This window comes from Melospiza georgiana, chromosome 1 (assembly GCF_028018845.1).
Source record: "Melospiza georgiana isolate bMelGeo1 chromosome 1, bMelGeo1.pri, whole genome shotgun sequence".
Taxonomy (NCBI): domain Eukaryota; kingdom Metazoa; phylum Chordata; class Aves; order Passeriformes; family Passerellidae; genus Melospiza; species Melospiza georgiana.
Window position 1 is genome coordinate 109,333,302 of NC_080430.1, and position 19,398 is coordinate 109,352,699.

The following is a 19,398-nucleotide window of genomic DNA, read 5'->3' on the forward strand; positions in this document are numbered from 1 at the left end:
CAACAAAAAGGGTCACTCTCATTTTTAAGAGCTGATGAAAGCACTGACAGAAAGAGGTACAGACACAAAGACTGAGAGCAATTATTTTCCTCAACTGAGACAACCCCAGGTAGACTTTCTGTTCCTTCCCAAGCCCTCCGTCACTGCCGTACCACCAGAACAGGAATACAAACCCTCAACTCCTCCATCCTGCACACTCTTCTCTTGAATTCCCAATTCACATAGCACAGGAACAGAAGCAGAAACACCTGGACTAGTCAACTGCTCATGGACTGCAGACCACTGGACATCGACAGCCTTTGAGAAAGACATTTTCCATTTAAAAGTTATACGTATGGCGACAGCTGCCCCGGCGTGCCGCGCATAGGCTGCAGGTCTGAGCGGCTCCCCGGGCTGAGCGCGGCGCGGAGCCGATGCTCCGCCGATGAAACCAAACCAACTTTGGGAGCGCTGAGCAGCGCGGAGCGGAGCCGATGCTCCGCCGATGAGCCAACTCTGAGCCGCGGCAATGGGCGCGCAGCAGCGGCGCGGAGCGGAGCCGATGCTCCGCGGATGAGCCAACTTTGGGAGCGCTGCAGCTGCAGCAGCGCGGAGCGGAGCGGAGAGGAGAGGAGCGAGCGGCGGCCGCCTGCGCGCTGCGGGCGGGGCAGGGCAGGGCAGGGCAGGGCAGGGCAGGGCAGGGCGGTGAGCTGGAGCCAGGAAGGCAGGCGGCAGGCAAAGTTGGGGATTAAAATAGAAATGCGCTCTCGAGAGCGGTTTTGAGACAACGCCGCTTTCGACTGAAGGACAGCTCCGCACGGGGTGGAATCTTATAGGGATGCCCTGAGAACTAAAAGCCCTTGCAAATGACCGAGTTTTACATTTAAAAGGTAAGCAAAGCAGCGAGAAGTCAGATACACTTCATCACAAAACTCCCTTTGTTCTTTCAACACCGTCTTTCAGCCGCACAGAGTAATGGATTCCTTGTAAACATCTCCTCGGAGCCAGGCAGCCAACCTCAGCAAAGCGCACCGCGGCCACCAGAGAGTCACGGGCGCTCGCACCAGCCCAGCCCGCCGCCCCCAAAAACCAGCGTTTCTCCATTTTCCATGGCTGTTCAAGGGCTCACATCACAAAGGCAACGCGAGCCAGGTAATCGTCTGGCTGAAATGATTTACAGGCCGACGTTGCACAATAAATCCCAGTAGTGTGTAACAAAAGGCATCTATAAACCACAAGGTACTTAACTAATTTTCTTCATACGCAAAAGCAAGCTTCGGTCTAATACTGATAAAAACTAAGGGAATGAAGAAAAGCATCTAGTTTAGATGTTGGGGGGGAGGGAAGGGTTGGGTTTCTTCTCTTTCTTTATAAGCAAAAGTTAATATAAATCTGCAGAAATACCAGGCTTAATCACTACAATTGCTGGAGGAGGTGCCTGCAGCGCAAAGAAGACAAGTCCAGACAAAATAAGATACACACGCTATGCAAAACTAATGTCTGCTACAAATGCTATGTGGTACAACCACCACCCAAGATGCTACTGATCTGCAGAGCGGTATTTAGTAAAATAATGAAGAAAAAATTAAAAACAACAACTACAAAGGTGAAAGTAAGAAGTCAAGGATTGATACAAACTACGGGTACGGGAGCATGCGTTGGACGGTTAGCAAGCAGGAGGAAAGCAGCAGGTCTGAGGAATACATTTCAGTGCTTAAAAGCAGACAGTTTGGCAAAAATGAAGATAACATTATCAATGAAAGTTGAGACTAAAACAAAAACCAAATTCTGTCACTTGTATGAGACAGACAACAGCATGTCCCTTCATAGGATCCTCTCTGGCAGAAAAAACATAGCTCTCTTGCAATTTTGCACAGTGCAGCACCACCACCGAGTCTGTCACAGTTTTTCAATTGGACACATTCTCCTGTATACCCTGCCTGGGGCTGCTCGAGAGAAAATGAACAGATTTGCAGGGTTAATATTGTAGTTAGGCTGGAGCCTCATTCAGCATAGCTGTGATAGCACTGGCTGCACAAAACAGTAGAAGAATGTGTAGTATAAAGATCACTGCCAGGATGGGAGATAGGTTGGAGGACTGTGGGCATTTTAAAAGGCAAAAGAACCCACAAAGCATAAGAAAAGGGAACCAGTTTCCAAACCCAAGTCATAACCAAGCTGCCGTTTACACAGTTTACCTACTAAAACTCCCAAGAAATAAAAACGCTTTATAGTAAAACCTTTTGCTCTTTTATTTCATCCTCCTCCTTTTCAACATTTCCTCTTCAAGTTACCTGTGTTTATTGTGCCTCATGAAACAAAGTTCTTCTTCTCAGTGGCTGATATTAAGCACAATAATGCTAACCTTGCTCCAGTCTCAGCCCACAAAGCACATTTCCCTGCCTAAAAACAGTTCAGTACCATTTTGGAGATACTTTGAAATCAAACAATTGTATTTCTACTGCAGTTGCCCCTGAGAAACAAAAGCAAAAATGGGATTCAGAGAAGCAAGTCCATAAAAAAATGCCATTTTTTCAATGCGGTACAACTCAATAGCACTGTCTGAGCACAGAAGATCACCATCCAATGGGTACAGCATTTAACAGACCAGAGTTATATAACTACATTAGTTAAATCACTGTATTGCTCAGCTATGGAAAGGATAACACAGGGGCAAACAGTCTCTGAAGAAATATATGGCTTGAGTTGGATTACTGCAAGTGTGGAAGTGAACAAGCTTTGGTAAAAAGTAATTAAAACAAAGCACTGCTGGTAAGCTAAGCTTCCACCACCTAATGTGATTACAAATACAATTCCTTAGCAAGAATTACAGGTGGAGAGAAAGGAGTCAGAGAAACTAAACTCAATGGGCTCCAGCAAGCTATCTGGAGCAGCTGACAATGAAAAGAATCAAAAAGCTCTTCAGAAACCTTTCTTGGTGTCAGGCAGGTGAGACATGAGCCCAGGAACGGGTTCGGAGCTCAGCCACGGCCGTTCCCACACAGGAGATCACAGAGGTTGCTGTCTGCCTTGGGAACTGCATCAGCTTTGTTCATGAGTGGGGCACAAAGCACCTGCACTGGCTGGATGGGCACTGACCCCCTGAGCTGTCAACAGGCTGACCCCTCATAACTTTCCTTCTCAAACGTTTTATTATTTATCCCACAAAAAAATTAAGTAAGAACAGAAAATACAGCTTTATAGCAGTTCCATGGACCAAAATACTTCAAATACCCTGTAAAACATTTATCATTATTATCCAGATGATCCTCCAACAACTTTTCATAAAAATTAGTTCCCACTTTCACTCAGAATGAGTGAAACTATGTAATCAAAAGTGCCAAAATCTGTGTGCTAGGCAGGCTAAAGGCCATTAAGTTGTCTAAAACTTTTCAGTTTTGGTTTAGCACACAAAAGCACTGCTCTTAGGACAGTTTGGGGCTCCTCTACTTCTTTGTTGATATTTGAAGGAGCCTTTCCACAACAAGCAGCTCACAGGCACAGATCTTTAGAGTATATCTGAATCTGCTTCACATTTTCTGCTCTAGGCAAGCCCTCCTGGAGGCTCAACAAAAGGAAAAGCAGCCCTGTTTTAACTGCTCCTCCTGGAATTTACAAAAATCCATATAATTTAGAAGCTTTCCTACCAAAGGGGGCCAAGGATCATGGAGCTTACAAATCCCTTCTCCTCTTCCTGCCTTTTCTTCTATACCATCTTCTCCCTAATTCCTCTCAAAAACATTGTTGAAGAGTAAGTCTTTACACCTGGATTGAAGCAAACCACAGTAGCTGCAGCACTGAGATGTGCACTCATGCAACTGGACTACCAAACGACAATAACACAGGAACCATGCCAATGTTCTGGCAGCAAGTGGAAGGAAAAGGAGATATCTGAGGAACATGAGTCACTACAATGTGCTAAGTGTACAAAAATCAAAGAGATGGGAGGCTTACTCCTCCCCTCAAAATATTAGCACTGGTGTCCTAAGTGTTATTTACACTCTGTGGTCTTGAGTAAAGTCATCCTGGTTTCCCTCTTAAGACAGAAACATTGACAAAAACCATGCCACCACAAGACAAGCCAAGCTAAGCTCAGGCACAGAAGGACCGACATTCAAGCACAAACTGCCTGCCTGACTCACCAGACTGTGTGGATCATTTTAGTTTGCAGGTTAAGACACTGCTGGCTGGAATTATTTTAGCCAATGCCTTCCCTGTAAGCCAGCCCAGCCCAACCAGAAGTGTATATGCTACTCAGTAGCATATGTATTCCCTGTCAAAGCCCCAGCAATTACTGCTGAGAAACTCAAATTTACACATTTCTAACTCCCTTGGACGTTTTGAGGGAGGTGAGGGTAAGCTTAACTGTTATAGACATTAGAACAAAAAATCATGCAGTAGTTTATTCTAAAGTATCAAGTCAGTCTGTGTTCATTATCCTTTTTACACAACAGAGAGACATGAGACAGATGCTTCTCCTCACAAAAGCTTGGTGCCCAGGAACAACTGCAAACAGCAGTTAACACATCCACATCAGCCACCTCCAGCAGAAGAGTCTGAACACACATATCCCACTGCATGGGGAATGAATCCAAACAGCAAACAAACTTCAGAAGCTGGTGTCAAATCCCTTCTCCTCCAACACAGAGCAGAAATCACTCAAGTGTCAGGGACATCTGTGTGCCTGCACTCTGAAATAAACAGCAGGCTGATCTCTGGGGTGCCTGTGGGATGGGGGAAAGTGCAGCTCAAGAACCTCATCCAAACCAGGAACATTAGGACCGCTCTCGGATTTGGCTCCTGCACAAGTGTCCCCATTTTGAAGATGCACTTTTTCAAAACAAACATTTCATTAAAGATTAAAAAAATCATCATCATCAGGTCTCACCACAATGCTTAGACAAGTACCCCCGCCCCCTTTTTTGAATTCAGCAAAAAGAGTTGCCACAACAAAGAGGCTGGAGAAAGTATTTATTCAACATAAACAATATCAGTATAGTACAAACAGCACTTTTGGAAGGTGTAGCAAGCAGGCAGAGATACAAAGCTACATGTCCAAGAAACCCAGGAGCTTATCCTGCTGGCAGGGGAAAATTGCACCCTGGGTACCTCTATGGGCTGGTGATGTCCTCACACCAAATTCTCTAGCTGTGGCTCTGGTACTCAGCATCTACAGATGACACCAGCTGTGCTGGCCCCTCAGACAGAGCCCTCAAGGTGGTCAGAGATGACCGAGTGCACCACACAGAGCATGCAAACTGCATTTTGATCTCAAGGTGTGCATGCCATCATGGCGCTTTCTCTTCACCTTCATTCTGAAGAGCCCAGAAGCACAAAGAAATTGCTCAGATCTTTGTCAAAAAGTCTTTACATGTAAGCACATCCATCCTTTTCTTCTGCTTCTTCACCCTGACACCAATGGTTGGTAGCTCCCTGAGGACATGGTTGGGCTACTGCTGCCACTGGGTCTGCAAAACAAAGAAACAGCCCATTGTTTTCCCCAGCAAAATATGCCGATTGCACTGTCATGCTTTGCCTTTCATCAATATAATACAACTGCCCTTTCTCTCACAGCTGCAAGGTTTAGGATTGCTGACTCTGAACATGAGGAATTATGTTTATAAGGCAAAGCTCCAGAACAATTGTGTTTGAGCGTCACACGAGAAACAGGCCCAAAACACAATCAGCTGCAATTCAATGCCACAGTAAGCTAAGACACACCAGGTCCACTGAGACTCAATAGTAGTGCTAGATTTATTATTCTAAATCTCTAAAGCTTCATTTTACACCCTGAATGTCTGTCAATATACAACAGAAGGTCAAATTATCCTATGCAAGACTGTCAAATACAATGGAGAGCTTGAAAAGCAGGAAGGTTTTCTGGATATGCTGAGCCACTGAATTGCAGATCTACTATGCCAAGCAGCTGCTCACTCCTCACATCACAAGTGCCATGCTTGGGGCACTCAGTATTATTTGCAGAAATACAAGCAGCAATGCATTTTAGAAAGGTGAGTGTCACAAGACCACCTGAGAGAGGGGACAGAGATACCCAGAAGGGTCCTTCATAGCCAGAGTGTGGGGTACAGTTCATTGTGAAACAAAAACCTTGGCTGAAACTCTTTCCTGAAGGTGTCAGGAACAGTACTGGGCTGTCCTCTCTGTATCCTGAAATAGTCCAATTGCTCAAGCCTACAAAGGTGATAAATACACCTCTGGTCACACCAGAGTGGCCACAGCAGTGGTGACTGGAGCACTTACCTGATGGGACAATTTTAACTGGTACATTCTCCTTGTCCCAGAGTCACTGTCCCTGGAGTGAAGCGCTGATCTGGCCCCTCAAGACAGGGGTCCCTTGCAGCACATCCCAAATTCTGGCTGCTTTCAGCCTTCTCCTCCTGGAGATGCTGGCACTGCAGAGCACATACACATGCTAAGTGCTGCAAGCGCTGGAGAGATGTGGTGGCATTTCCTTGGGAAAATGAGCCTTGCTGGGATTTCAGAGCTGACCAGGACCTAGAATAAATGACACAGGTGCAGAGAACCAAATGCAAGGCAAAGGGCTGAAGGAAGTGAGGTATTTGATTGTGCTGGGTGGAGAAAGCTGCCTACCTGGAAACGCAGGACAGTTAAAAACCACCCTTGGACAAGAGCTTGGAGGCACCTTGATAATTCCAGAGCCGAGGAGCCAAGTCTATAGCACACAACTAGCTTGAGCAGAACAGCTCTAACCACACTTTCATCAGAAACTTGTCATTGAGCCCTTAAGAAAAATCTTTAGGTGGAGAAAAAAAAATCATGGATAAGGCAGAAGTCAAATGAGGGCCTGTGCCTACACCAGTACAGCAGTTAAGGCGAGTCCAAAAACCTGGCAAAATTTACAGAGGCAGGATGTATCTTCTCAAGTGCTTATGAAGTTCTCTGAAAACCTCCCTAAGCCTCAAAACTGCAGACAAAAGTTTAATACCTCCCTCAAAATATTTTATAAGTTTGCACTCTTTATGGAATATTAACTCAACCCCTTGCTTGTTTGGGTGAGTAGTGCTGAGGTCAGCCCAAATGTTGTCATTTATTACATCCAGGTTCTTCTGCACTGCCTACCCATTTCTTCCCTGGGTCAAAGCACAACCCTTCTGTAGGAGGTGGCTGATTTGCACACTTGCTGTGCTTGGGTCAAGAAAGTGGCAAACATGGCCAGCACAGAATCTGACTAAAGCCTCTAATAGAAGCAGGATCTTTGGAATACATGCAACCCACTGTATTATTAAAAAAAAACAACAAATGAAACTTGGGGGTCTAGCCCAGATTCACTACCCCCAAACACAAACACTTGGGCTTTCACAATGGAAGAACTTCTACAGCCTTTAGAGGTGCCGATTCAATTCTCACTCAGCAAAAGCGCCCATTTAATTTACAAGCAAAACCGGATTTGAAAGCTGCTCCCAGTTAGTGCACAGCACACCACTGCCCACCTGACACTCTAATCACAGGGTGCTCACGCTAGGATGCAGCAGGCAAAAACATTCCTTAACCAGGCTGGAGGACACAGTGTTTAGATGCAGCAGGACATGGGACCAAAGGTAACAGACTTGCTATGACGCTGCTAAGGGTGTCCTATGATAGGGGCAGGCTGGACAGCTGGCATTTCAGGCCACTGGCTCCACCAAGGGCTTGTCTGTTCTGCACCAGCATCTACTCAAATTAGCAATGAAACCAAGTTAGGAATGAAAGTGTAACTCCTGAGCTGTGCCACCTGAGCTGGACATGACCAGTTCAAAATATTTCATGAGGTACACAATGCAGTGTAGTGTACACAATGCAGTGCTCCAGTCACCTTCACTCAAATTTCTTTATTCTCACTTGCAAGAGGGACAAGTATCCCATCAAATACTGCAGAAACAAGCCAGTAAGCATGAAGTGCTCCCTTGTCTGAGCACAGAATGACTGCAGACATTGTGGACACTTAAAAAAAAAAAAAAAAAAAAAGGAGAAAGGAGAAAACACTGAAACACTATTAAAAGATGAACAGTCCCTGGGAAAGGCTTCCAGGTCTGAAGAGCCTTCAGCAGCCTGGCAGCCCTGCCCACAACACTACAGCTTGATACTAAAGTCTTTGCTTCTGCTGCCCTGAGGACAGTTTCATTTACTTTCCTTTAAACCTGGAAAATAGGTCGCTTTTCTTCTCGTACCTCTATCAAACCTCAGGTAGCAGAGAAAACGTGAATTTACTTGTACTTCATAGGAAAGCAAGCACACACAAAGGGAGCTCCACCTTTTGCAAAGGGCAGAGATGACAGGCTACTTCCCCACCACACAAGGCTTCACTCATTCCAGCGAGAAGCACAGATCCAAATATCTTAGACCACTTCATCCCTGCTGCAAGAGGTTTGGCATGCCAGCTACTTTGCAGACAACATACCTGAATGCCCTGGGGCTCCATTCAGAGCCTACAGCTCCTCCCTGCAAGAGGCAGCCACTCAGTCAGCTCTCCCCAGTCCCAGGGAATAGCCCAGCACAGAGCAGTCAACAGCTCCCAGTGCCTCTGAGGGGGAAGCAGCATCTGCCAGCTCATCTCCTGCACCAGGGAAGGCAGGAATGTGACAGCCACCTTCACCACACACACACGGGGTTTGGGCCAGGAACAGCTATGGGAACAAACAGGGGAACTCTGAACACTGCAATCCATCTTTCAACTGTTCCCAAGTAGACTACTTGTAGGTTGAGATTTATTAATAATGTAATTTTTAGTCAGACTTTTCACTCAAGCGCTGTTGCCTTTTATCCACTTCTAGCAGGCACTCTACACGTATTTTGCAAGAGTCTTCACAAAAGGAAAAGGGAGAAACAACAACAAACACTCCCTCCTGGGTTTAGAAGGAAAGGACTTCTCTTTGCCAGAACCATGCTGATATATTTGAATGCTAAGTCAAACAAATCCTCACAAATGGTGTCAAGATTTAAGTGGGAAAGAAACCAAATGGTTACATCTTCTTGGACCAAATTTGCAATCTGTCCAATAATCTTCTGGTGAGAAGTAACACTAAAAAACAAGCATTGTTAAAATCTGTTTTGTTTGCAAGGTAAGATCCTATCAGCAGTACATGAATAAAGATTAATGTCTTGAATTGTAGTTGTATCTGAAGATTTCAAAGACCCATAAAAATGTAGACTTCAGTGGGATAACTGGAAGATTGTCATGAATTGCCAGAATTTGAGAAATGGGTTTCTCTTCTTTAGATTTGACTCACAAACTGAACAAAAAGAAGCTGTACTGCCTTATTTGAAGTCAGTTTACACTCCAGTTTGAATAGCACCTGCCCTTGGGTATGTTCCAGAAGAACATCTACCTTTCCACAAAGGGAGGCTAACACCCATTGTAAAACTTCCAGAGGCACATTAGATGTCTGTTCTCCCCCCAGCGATTTCACCCTTAGAAGTAGAAGGAGCGCTGCCAGTTACAGCCTGTGCTGAGGAAACATGAGTTATAATTTTACCCTGGGAAAATTGCTGAACTGGGAGCTTCTGGTGTGGCATAGGTCTTGCCTTCGCAATCCAATGGTTCTTTTGATTCAGAGAGGCTTTGAAAGGGTGGTGATGAAAAACATAGCCTCTCCCTTTGAATCAGCCAGCCGCCTGCTTTCCTTTGCACTTTTAAATTTGGTTTATTAATTTGCCTAGGAGCAGAAAGAAACAGCACTGACCCATCTAGAGAAGATATCTACTTCAGACCAAACATGAAAACAAAAAAACACCCCCACTTGTGGACTACCTGAAGAATTTTGTATCTAGAATCACCTTTACCACACTTAAGAAAAATACAAGAAACTCTTTACTGGGTCTCCTGGCCATATTAAGAGGAAAAAGGTAAGGGACAAAAGGATCTGATAGAACCACACATTTGAAACGTAATACACAAGAGCTCTAAGCACTCTCCAGATGTTTCTTGAAGCCACCAGTAATAAAATATTCTCAGCTGGAATTGAAATTTGAAGACATTGAGTCCATTTGGTAATTATGGCAGTAGCCAGTAAAACAGACAGCTTCATCTATAACCTGACTGCAGGAAAAAGGCATGAAAGTGCTTTGAAGCCACACATTTGTAATTATCTAATTTATGATAAAGATGTAAACACAACCACAATTTTGAAAGTCACAGCTCAGTCTCATAGAGAATTAGAAATAGGGTGTGAAATTGTAATATTAAATTATACATTCCTCACTCTGAGATCAATGAAACACCATGAGCAAAAAACCCTGACCTTCAGGACCCCTGTGTCACTCAGTTTTCTTTCTTTCTTTCTCATCTATTCCCCTTCCAACAAGTCTCTGAAGCTGAACTTAGCAAAGCAATGCCCCAGTCTCACTAAATGATAATTTATCAAAACCCCACTGGAGGGACAGAGACTGCCAAGAGGGAGAACAGTGCAAGGAAAGGATGAGAGTTGAACTTACTGAGATGACAGGCTTTTTGGAGGTTCTTGTCAAGATGGGCTGCAATAGGGAGCATTTACCCGCCTCTCCCATGCTTTTCCAGGGCTAGCTGGGAATTTTTCCTCTCCTCTTGTAACTCCCATTAAAATTATCAGCCTACAGATTTCATAACAAGCAGGAGAATGAAAAACCCCAAACATTATCGTGAGAGGAATCGTATTATGATTAACGATTTCAAAATGCCTGTGGGTTACTTAATACCTTGGGACAGGCAGCATAACACCACAAGGGTGTCACTGCATGGGGGCAGGAAAGAGCCCCCTGCTAAAAACATGCACAAGGCAGCACACAGCAATGGGGGCTTCTCCCCAGAGCTCTGGGAATGGGCTATGCATGTGGCACATGAAACCTGCACTCAAACCCACTGGTGACCCAGACACTTCTCTACCCCCGCCCTGCTCCAAAATCTGTCCACCTTTGAGTTTAAATCCCTTACAGAAGCAGGTATGTTTCTGGGTGGCTGGTAGGAAGATGCTGAAATCCCAAACTAAGCTAAATACAGCTGTGAGTAAATTCAAAAGGCTCCTTCAATGCAGTATCACATGAAGGTTTTTCATTTCACTTTGCCTCTTTTCTGGTGTTTGGAGTTTTCTTTAATGCTGGAAATGTATTCAGGGAGGAACAGAGAAAGTCATATGCCCACCATTCCCTATGAGGGTCAAGTAGCAGTTCTGTTTTGTTAGTGTGAAGGGCAGGATTCAAGGAAAGGAGAATGCAGGAGTCTGCTCTGGCAGGCAAAAAGAGTGCTTGGCAACACAACGACCATATGGCACATGAACAAAGCATATTTTAGATCTGGTTCATTTGATTCCATTATATGTAAAAGATACTCTAAGATCCATGGCTAAGAAATACAATTTTGGTTATTGTTTTCAGACCCGTAGGGATTTCCCCAAGTAGTCCTTGTAGCTTATATGATAAAAACATCCATTTGGCAGCTAATTTTAGCATTTTTTACCCACAGGGGTGATTAACCCCAAATCTATATAACCCTGTGCTATATGCTAACAGCAGCCATCATTGCCTCTGCCAACCTCATGAAGCAGCAATCCACTATTTAGTTGTGGCCACACAGTCTCTGCTAAATAGCTCAGCAAACTCTGAATTTTATATTAAAAGCCTTTTACTTGATCCAACACCAAATCAGACCATGCATACAACCTCAGAAGAATGGATGAAATCTACATTATATACAATATGCACTCCTTTGGATGGCATAGCCTGCTTCTAAGTCTGTGTTAATACTTCTCTGGTCATTACTAAAACACAAAACACCAGTGGCTGGGCAACAAAAGGACATGAAAATGTTTAAAGAAGCAGCAAAACCCATGCTGATCAATCAAAGGTAAATGCCTGTCTCATTTTCTCTAGCTACTAGCTTTTATTGCCTCTAATGTACAAGACATGTCAATAAAAATTGAAAATAAAAACATTGGCATACACCAAGAGTCACCCTATCTATGTCATTGCACAGAGAAGAATCACATCCTTAGATGATTCCAAGGGACACCTCAAACTTAAACCAGCAAACAGCGGCTTCATCAAGAGAACAAAAGATAAACATAATAAAGGTACATTATTTTCAAAACACACAGAAGTTAAGTGAGACAACCCTGGACACAGGCTGTCGCCTGCCACAGCTGGAGCAGCCACCAAGGGGCAAGAGGCATTTGGCTGTGAAATAAATGTCTCCTCTGCCAGGCTGCCCTGTAATGGGGCTCTCAGAAAAGCTGGCAGTGGCCAGGAGGCTCAGCTCAGCTCACTCCAATTGCTGTTGAGGCAGTGAGCTTTAGATGAACTTACCCTCACTCAGAATAATACTTGAAGAAATCTTTTGTTGTGTTTGTAGGGAAGCAGGGGAAGACGAAGAGTTCATTTAACCAAAACTAGAGGAAAGAAACTCCCTGAATATTTTGAGTGGTAATAACCAGTAAGACCGTGCTGATCAGGGGCCTCTCTAGGCCCAAACAGAGTTTTGAACCTATCTTCTGCAATACAGAAAAAACAACTTTAAAGAAAGATAAAGACTACAGGATTGGGGACAAAAAAGATTTTAAAAATTCATTAAAAGAACAGTTTTGAGTATATAAAGTATGAAAGGGGTCAGGTTCAGAAAACCATCAACTATGATGAAATTATTTTTTAAACCATTTGCAAGAAACCCACCACATTCCAATAGGGACCTGAATAATGGAAGAAACATTCACAAGAGGAAAAATTGACAGGTAAAGGGACAACTGTACATGGCAACACATCCAGAGTCTTTAAAAAGCAATCTCAGATAACGTATAGGAGATAACTGTGAAGGATTTTTTCTGGAACTAGGTAAATTTGAGGGAAACATCAAGAAGGCCTGACAGCTTGGGTCTCACTTCATGCTAGCCACTCAGAAGCAGTGGAGGAAACCATCAGCTCTCTCCTGAAAAGGTGTGGAAAAGGAGGAAAGCAGAGGCTGAAGCACTAGCTTTCCTGAAAAGGGCAAGGACAGAGTGCAACAGAGACAGGAGCAAATGATGGGAGTAGGAAACCAAAGAATCCCCTTTTGAAACAACAAAGTCCTTCAAGGAAAAGGAAAGAGCAGACAGAAGAAGGAGAAGGCATAAAATTGCCAAGAGTGGGGGAAAAAAACAAAACCAAAAGCAAACTCCTCCCAAATGCCAAACATTTCAGTTCACAGGTCTCTCCTCCAGAAAAAATATTTGAGAAGCTTGGCTTCAAGAACAGAAGATTTGTAATGTCAGAAAAAAAGGAGCATTTGAAACAAACAGGAAGGGTTCAGGAGTCTTGTGGTGATCACCCAGCAGAGCATAAGAGAACTTAACTTCAGTAACAATCCCAAAGCTGTAGATTGCCTCAGCTATCTTCCATCCCATTACAAATACAGTGAACTAGACACTTGACTTCTGATGAACATCATCTTAGAGTGGAAGAACCAAAAGGGAATAGCTTGAGGAGAGGTTTATTCGTGGGGAAAGGGGCTAGAGTGGAAGGATGAATGGCTAGATTTTGTTTTTCAGCATTAAAAACAGACCTCATGATTTCCACCCACACTGCCTTGCACAACGAACAGAACTTCAATCCAGAAATCAACAACGGGTGAGGGTATGTGTGTGCCTTATTCCACATATTTGAAAGGCAGCATGGAATGAGGTGTGGCAAGTGAAATTCCTAACTCCAGCCCTGGCCAGGAAAGATGGCTGGATGCCAACCATGCCATGAAGGTCTTGTCATCTAAAATTCAAGTAAGTCCTGAGGTGCCCAACACTTTCTCACACTGAGGTGTGCCACAGAAAAAAATTATATCAGACTCACAGGGTTTGATAGCCATAGGAGTCTTGCCTGCCACATGCTTGCTTCAACAAAACCTCTCAACCCATCTCACAGTGATGAGTCTTACAAAGTGCTCAGCATCAAGTGGCTTCACCGAGAATAACACAGTCCTGCCAACAGCAGCCTCGCTCAACCAGAAGCAAGTCTGGAAGTTTCTATGATGCTGACACTGTGGAATCCAGAAATAAGGATGGAGGTTCACCTCATGAAGGCACAATGAAGCAAGCCAGGAGGTTCATCTAGGACTGAGAAACCCTGAAGAAATGTGAATGCATGGCTGAGCTTGAGCAGTAGCAGTTACATTATAAATGGTTTTAAACACAACAAAGGAATGGAAGATAAGCAGACAAACTCTAATACTCATATGCAAATTAGAATCAATGATGATGATTGATTTTTAGAAAGGTTCTAACGATACAATGCCAAATAATTCTTCCCACTTTCAGCCTGACACCATTTAGTGTATATTTAATTTAAAAAAACTCTGAGTATGGTTTTTTCTTCTCTCCCTTTCTCCACACTGACGTTTGTTTGCATTACATCTATTTTGAGCTAAATTAAATAGGAGAAGCAGAGTTTTGATTCAGTAGTAGCAATAAATGGGGTTAGCCTGGCATTGATCTGTGTAAAGGGGCCAAAGCTAGGACTGCCAGAAGCAAAACATGGTCAGTGAACTCTGCAGCACAAAGAGTGACCCTGCAGCTGAATTCCTAGCCCTGATTACAACAGAAAGAGACTTGCTTTCCTGAACAAAGAGTATTTCAGGCAGCAGATTAGCAACAGAAAGTCTACTTGCAATGGCAGTCAGAGGAAACTGACCAAAATTAAGAACCACAGCAGACTGGAGGATTTTTTAAAGCCTCTGAACAGTCCAAAACAAATGCCTGCCTTACTCTGCGTTTCTTGTATACCATTATCAAGTCCAAGTGCTGAAGAAACAATATTTTTCTTTTGCATTTCAGTTAAATAGCTTTAAGTTAGTAAAGTGTGCAGCAGGGAAGATGAGCCAAAATCTTGTTAAGGATAGCATGCCAAAAAAGTTCCCTTGAAGACTAAGAACATTTATCTTGCAGCCCTACAGAAAGGGCAATCACATTTACTCTAAGAGGAAAGGCTCTTTTTATAAATCACGCTTTAAATTCAGCCAGCAAATTTGTACAGAAGGAGAATTTCACAATCCTTAGGAAACACGGATCAAATTTGCTCGCTCTCTGGGCGTTTGAGCTGTTGTGCAATGCAGAGCAGGGAGAGCACAGCAGTAAATCTGCCCTCATGACCACCAAGTTTAATCACAGTGTATCTGCGATGGAGAACAAAGTGCCTCTTATTCCCACTGCACTGTGATCCCACCAGATCTCGAGCCAGGCAGGGTCGGCTCAGGCCAGCTTTTGGCCAGGGGCTGGCAGAGCACTGGAATCAGCCATTCCGAGGTTGAAGCAAGCTCACGTCTCACTCCCAGCGAGGCCAATTCACACAGGAGAAGCACACAAGGTGCTGGGCACACAGTCATCCCTAGCAGCACCTTCAGCCACTGCTCCCAATGCTTTGGCAGGTCTGCTGGCTATCCACAGGTCCTGCACACAGTGAGAGGCTGGCAAGAAGCACAGCCCTGCCGAGGGATCCAAGGCTGCTGAGCAGCAATGCTTCTTTTATCCTCATTTTTTAACCCAGGACATCTGGGTGGCATGGTGCAGCATAGCCAGAGCTCACCCATGCTGGAAATCCTGAGGCAGGGCTGATGCCCAGCAGTGCAGCCCAACTCCTCATGCTGGCTTCACCAGGAGCAGTGGGGATCTCAGCCCCCAGGGCAGTGAGAGAAACAGAGGAGCACTCATTATCACTGCTTTGTCTTTCAACCTATTTATTTTCCATATTTTACATGAGCATTTCCTTAAAGGCAAGGATCACAAAACATTGAGCCATGTCAAATCCTTATGTATAAGCTATTAAAGTTCTTCAGCCCATTTTCCCTGCACAAAGTCCCACTATGCAATTTTTGCTTGCTTCTTTACCAAGGAAAAAGAAGCAAGGTGAAGACCCACAGAGGAAAGGGGGGAGGTTTTAAAGAATATGTTGGCATACTGACAGCCTGCAAAAAAATTAAGTCAGAAATCTGCAAGACAGCACCTTGGCTTTTTTAATGCTGCTTGTTTGGTTCGCCACTTTTATTAGGGGTTGATTACATCCCTCTCTTGAATTTTGCGGTGGCTGCAATGTCAGACTGTGGGACGTGGTTGTCATGACTGGGAACTTGCTGACTGATTTACAAGAACATACAAACCAACATAACCAGAAGATTTTTATTATTCACTCATGTTCTGAATGTTCCTTTCACCTTTCATTGAATAAATCTTGAGAAAATGAAGATTTATTTCTAGTTTTAAATTCAGCTTCCCTTTTGGAGAAGGGTGCCTAAGCATAATATATATACCTTTGCATGGAAGAATCACCCCACAATATCCCTCTGAACAGCTCGAGGTCAATATACCCACATTGGTAACAGCATCTTAAAATTAGGTTGTCATTTTAACTGTTTAGTGGGCATTGAGCCATCTCAAATAGATCAGTTCATTATTAAAAGTGGCAATTATTGTAAATTATACTCTTCATAAGGGCAGCTACCTAAGCTTTAAATATGTTATGGTACCTCCCTGACCATTGCCTTTAAATGAGGATAGCTGAGGGCTCAGACATCATCATGCAGCAAATAGCTGCGCAATTTCGGACAACTCTTTTTTAACCACTCCTCTCCCCAGGGCTACCACCCCCATAGCACAGCTGGCAAAACAGACTGCATGCCCCTGCCTCCTCTTCTCCAGTTCACAGAATAAATGTGGCCACTCAAGTTACCAGTGACAGTGACAGCACCCAAAAATCCCAAATCCCTTGACCGAGGTCTGTTGTAGCTGCTGAAGTGCAGGCACACGGTTCCTTTTGCTGACTCCACAAGGGAGCAAAAGCCTTCCACAAAGGAGGAGGGCAGCCGAGGGCAGTAACATCAAGCTAAGATTTGCCAGGGCTTGTCTGTCAGAGGACAAAGTTTTGCATTTTAACCACTTTTGGCACATTCCACATTCGGTATTTTCAGGAGCTTTCTAGGATGTTTATGAAACAACTGCAGGGTAGGCAAGTAAATTGATGGCGGCACAAAGAATGCCTTCCCACATTCTTCTCCCATGCTCTTACCGTTGAAGTAAATGAAGATGTAGTTTATGTTTCTGTAATTACAGTTTGTTAAAAGGAGAACAGGTTGTTAAGTTATGGTAAGGAGCCCATGAGCCTGTCCTCTGCTTTGAATACCACAGCAATGTAGATTTTACTGAATAAAAAGACCAGTCAAAACATTACTCAGAGAGGATCTACACTCTGATGCCATACAGCATAGTCTGCAATAGTCACATTAATAAAACCAATCAATTGGAAATTATTCTTATGAGAGCTATTTTAACATAAGTCAACACTGTCAAGTTTCAGTCATCTCATATTTACTGAAAGGATACTGCTACACATTTGCTCTCTGACATTTCTGTACCATACATCATCAGCTGTTTGCTTTTAATCCTGCATTTCCCCCATTAAATACTTACAGCATCTATACAGCCTCGTAAAACTCCAGTACAAAAGAATAAGCCACCACAACTTTTCCCCATACATTACTTGCCAACTTAACTATGTAACACAATGTGAAAGGTTTATGCACACCAGCTGGGTCTCATTACAGCTAAGTTTCTGTCTTTTTTAAAGTGTACTTTATCTGGAATGCTGAAGTCCCTTAGAATTTCACTTTAAAATACTGAGCTGACATACCCACAACTCTCTACTGGAGGATGCTAACTCAGTAAATAGGTTCACAAATCAAATCTGTTGACATTTATTTCTGGAGTTTAAAATGCATCAGGTTCAATTCAAATATCTGAAGCCCAAATAAATGAACACCTCAGCCCAATTCAGCCTTTCCTCCTAAGCATCACTACAACTAGAGATACTACTCCTTGTACAGTATGAAAACCAGCAAGAAAAGTAAGAAAGGAAGAGTTTCAAGATAGCATTGGTATCACCTCCCTACTGATTGGTACTGAGGTTCAGAGGTACACCAGCTTTATATAGCAAGATACATCTAAAAAGCAGGAATCTGAGCTGTGATGCATTCAGTAGGAAGATGATCAAAGAGTTTGCTAAATACCCAGATGAACCAAAGAAAGCTTGTCAAACATTTTGGTATTACCAGTTGAGAGATTCCTGTTCAATCGTGAGGCAAGAATTGCGGTTTAATAAAAGCACAGAACAAAACCAAGCATAAAAAAAAATCATGTGCAGTGATTTTATTTTTGTTGTATATTTGACTGTAATTACTGTCTTAAGTACTTTAATTGCCTGGCATCTCCTCAAGTGCCTTGCCTGTGGGGAGGGGAGGGGAGGCAGGGCAGTTTACAGTTTGTTATTAATGAATGAAGTACAAACAAGTTTACCTTGTCTGTAATCAACATTCCCATCAAAACAGTTTGAGAGGAAGATGTAAAGGGGTCCATACATCCCACAGGCCCAATGTGACTCTGTTAATATCTGCTTCTTAAAGGTTAACGTGCTTCTGACATGTCACACCTCAGAGGGAGAAGTGGCAAGTATCTTTATAACACCCACATGAAAAGCATCACCTATCTGTCTATTTGTGTTCTCTTCTACAGACATCTGTTCCTGGCCACTGATGAGGGGATGGGGAATGGGGACAGTCCCCATATGACCTTCCTTGCATGCACTCTAGTGAAAATACAATATGCAAGAAAATCTCTAGGGTCCTTTACAATAGTGCTGGAATGACACACATCCAGTCCTTCTTCACTGGAAATAATTTTTGCCTGGAGTGGAAATGGAGTGGAGGGAAGCAAGAATAAATTACGAGAAGCAGCTCACACAGGATAAAATAAAATATAATTGTCTGCTTCATTAAGAAATTATTAGAGACAAGAAGCCATAAGTAAAAGTCAGTGAGTTATATGAAAAAGATGGTGAAGCCAGGAGGATGGAGAAGCAAACTGCTATTTTTCACAATTAGTGAAAGACACAGGGTGTAGAAATTTGGCCATTAGTCCTGTTTTTCCTCTGAAATTGGTACAGGAGTCTGCTGCGTTGAGGTAACATCACATCAACAGCCTAGCAGACTACCCAGGCAAAAAGTGCACCACTGGCAGAGCAAGGTTTCTCTTGTGGCTGTCACCCTGTCCTGCCAGTCAGGAGCTCACCTCTGGGGCAAGAGCAACTCTTCACCACCCAGGCTGCCAACAGCAGGGACAGCCAGCATGAGTTCATGACAACCAACATGCAAGGATACTTGCCCACTAAGACCCAGCAGGCTGAGACCGCTAATTTTCTCACAAGTCACAAAAAATGTGCTTTAGGAACAGCTAACACACTTTCATTTTCACAGATGGGGACCTTTTTCCCCACCCCCTTTTTTTGACTCTTTCACTAGTGCAGCCAGAATAACATCTCTGCCATCTATCCTGTATCCTGCTTACAGCCTTCCATTAGCTGGTACAGCATCTCCAACATTGTCATCTCCTGTGTCTTGAAAACATGACTTACTTTTGTGGCACTGCC

The 19,398-nt window shown here is 43.6% G+C and overlaps 1 protein-coding gene across 1 annotated transcript in view; it reads right to left on the reverse strand.

Moving 5' to 3' along the window:
- KCTD1 (potassium channel tetramerization domain containing 1) overlaps positions 1-19,398 on the reverse strand; it is a 68,252-nt gene that overhangs the window by 33,313 nt on the left and 15,541 nt on the right. The window lies entirely within an intron of this gene.